The following is a 3184-nucleotide window of genomic DNA, read 5'->3' as shown; positions in this document are numbered from 1 at the left end:
AAAAAAAAAAAAAAAAAAAAAAAAAAAAAAAAAAAAATAGCTCTCAAGATAGTTGGGTGTGAGATAGGCTCTGCCAATAAAACAGTTCTTAATACCATTGGGGTGTGAGGCTCTCTACAAACTCCTCAGCGCAATGCTCCCTGCAATAATTTGGGGGGGAAATGGCTCCTGACAAAGTTTTGAAAACGTCAAGATTAAAAAAATAATTCACTTATACTCATCTTACCCCTCCCACATGTACAGCTCCAGCCCTTCACCAAGTGCGCCAGCCAAGGCTTCAGATGGTTAGTATATTATGGTTTCCTAGTTATACCTGAATCAAACCAAATGATCATATTCTGCTTTGATTACACCACAAAGCAACAGATTTCCAGATGGAAATGATCAGAATCAGTGCTTAAAGACTTGATAAGCCACTGCGAAGACACGAATCCCTATGATTTTTCCCAAGAAGAACATGGACTTCATGTTCCAGTTAATGATTTTTCTCCTGTGTGTTTTCAGTCCTGTTCACTAGAAGTTAGACAATACATAGTGGCCTGATCTCCAGTGACTCCTGGTCCTTTTTTCAGCCCTCCTTACTTGCCTCCATCTATTCACAGAGAGGTGCTGTCTTGTGAAATTTGTTCCTTATATATTTGTGTGAAAGATTAATGAAGTTTTGAAATAACCCAGTTTCATGTATCATCTAGTCACTAAATGGATTCATCAATAAATGCTCCTTTAGTTAAAGATTTATGATTAGGTGTACTAACACAAATGATCATAAATTTAAGGGATTTCCTTTCAGTCACTCCTACGATTTCTGGGGGAAATTCCTCAATTTGATATATATTCAAAAATATCCATCCAATTCTTTAAGAAGAGATAACAGCGAACACTGTAATGTCAATGCACTTAAAGAGTTATTTCCAATACTTGGAGTGAAATTTAAATTCCACGGGACTAGGAGGACTGGATGGTTGTCTTTTGGAAGTAAGTGTTCGACAATTAACTCAAACCTCAAAGCCTAACTTTAAAGCATGTCATTTTTAGTCCACCTGCAAAATATTACAGCTAGTAGTCAAATCAACTAGTTCTGAAACACTTTATATGAATTACCATTTTCACTGCCAAATTTGGGGAAAACTGTTAGAGAGGCAAAGCTTATATTTCAGTATCCATTGTCCAATTTCAGGACTCCCGTCTAACATACTGATTTCCTATCAGTCTCCCACGTGCCCATGACTTAATGGGACACTATTTGAATACTTTTCCATCCATTTCATATTTTCCTTTTGTTATGCATAACTCTATGAAGACTGTTTACTTAGGGAAGTGTATCAAACACTGCCCTATGGCATTCTTCTCCAGGCTTCAATACTAAGGGTAGCTTGTGAGCCCAGCTCCCAAGACTACTACCAGCATTCATGTCAGAGGTTACGATGTGTGTTGCCCCCTTACTGGGAAGTACAGAGGTTGCTTATGGATTGGACAGAGGTATTGCTCCTCTGCTGGCAGGAGCTTGTGCCCAGCTTGCCAGGACCCCTAAGAAGGGAGAGAGAGGTTCTGTTCTGCTGTGCTCAAACAGAGGGGGCAATGAGGACACTGAGCTTTTCCCTGGCTCAGTCCCCTCAGAAGGCAAAGGGAATAATGAGCTGCAATCCTAGGTTGCTCTCATCACTCCAGGTTTCTGTCCTTTCCCAGAAACGCTGGCTCAAAAGCAAAATATTTGCACAGTATCAGTGAATGTAGTATTGCATTGGAGCCCTGGAAGCAGCTGCTTTTGCCATAAGAGCCTTACACACCTTTCCATTAAGGTGGTTCATCTTAACAACGGCATGGAGGTGACAATCGTGTCTCTATGTTGCAGTGGTAATTCAGATATACAACCCTCTACCATTTTTGATATCTTGATTTAGCTGCCAGTCACAAGTACTTCCAGTTCTGAAACTACCAGAAACTAATTTAGAAAGAGTTTCTAGTCCTGGCACCATTTCTCTCAGGCTAGTAACACTGTGGTGTGCCAGGAGTGATAAACCTGAATAGACCCACTGGGATTCTCTATGGGCCTTGAAGAAGTTTTGTAATTGGAAATGCAGCCTTTTGTTCTTATTTCAGTGAATGGCTGCAGTGACATGGCCCCTGTGTTTTGGTTGTCTGAAGTCTCTAAAGGAAAAGTGCCTCTCTCATCACCTTCCAGCTACCCAGGAAAAGCTCACAGCATCCCGAGTGTTACTTTACAAGGACAGTAGGACTGCATTAAATAGAAATGTCTCCATTTTGCATAATTTTACTGTCAGAACAAAACAAACAAAACAGAAGACAAATCGACAATCTGCTATACTGTGGAAGGAGATTTTCCTGCATTCAGGCAGTAGGGCAGAATAGAGGAGATCCACAGAACTTAAGAGCCAGGTGAGTTAAAGCCATTCACGATTGCTGGGGGAGCCACAAGAAAAGTCATCCAAAGCCCTGAGTTCTCCAGGAATTTCTCTACTCTATTGTATCCTTGTGAGAAGCACCCATCTCACCTTCCTGTGCCTGGTGGGTTCACTTCAGGAACAGCAGCAATGGGACCCTCTGTTGTCACCTTTTCCTCATCAGTGCCTAGAAAGAAAGACACGAAATTTGAGGCAGAGGTCACCAAGTCCATTTCAGGGACCAGCCAGTTTCACTGGCCACCTCAAACTCACACGTGTGCTAGCTCAGAGAGGCCGAGCTTGATCACACAGTCCATGCAGTTTCAGGAGTCAGAAGAGCCTCACGGAAGAAGCCAGAAGGGACCAGAGCAGTTGTAGACAGCAGTAGCATTACTCTTTGAGAGTTTTGTCAATTTTGTCCACCTAGGCCTTCTGCTGGGGGCAACGTGGAGGGCAGGATTTACTTCTCAGTGCCTTTTTGCTCATCAGGTACCCACTGTGGAGTTGTCTAACGTGCCTGGACCTTACCAATCTGCTCCATGGTGCCCGTTCAGCCACAGGTGCGTGTCACAATGCAGTAGGGGGAAGACATAAGCCCATTAGAGATTGTCATCTGGAAATAATTCAAAAGGTTTCCAAGCGAGGAGTTCACATGATATCACATTGGCTGTTAGTAGCCACTCAGTCTTCTTGCTTTTCTTGTGATATCTTCACCACTGTCATCCTCCACATCCGTTCCCACGTCTTCACTTTGTTCTTTTCCCTCACCTTCCTAATCCTGC

This window comes from Microtus ochrogaster, unplaced genomic scaffold (genome assembly GCF_000317375.1).
Source record: "Microtus ochrogaster isolate Prairie Vole_2 unplaced genomic scaffold, MicOch1.0 UNK124, whole genome shotgun sequence".
Taxonomy (NCBI): domain Eukaryota; kingdom Metazoa; phylum Chordata; class Mammalia; order Rodentia; family Cricetidae; genus Microtus; species Microtus ochrogaster.
The sequence above is the reverse complement of the archived record's forward strand: the minus strand, read 5'-3'. Positions refer to the sequence as shown.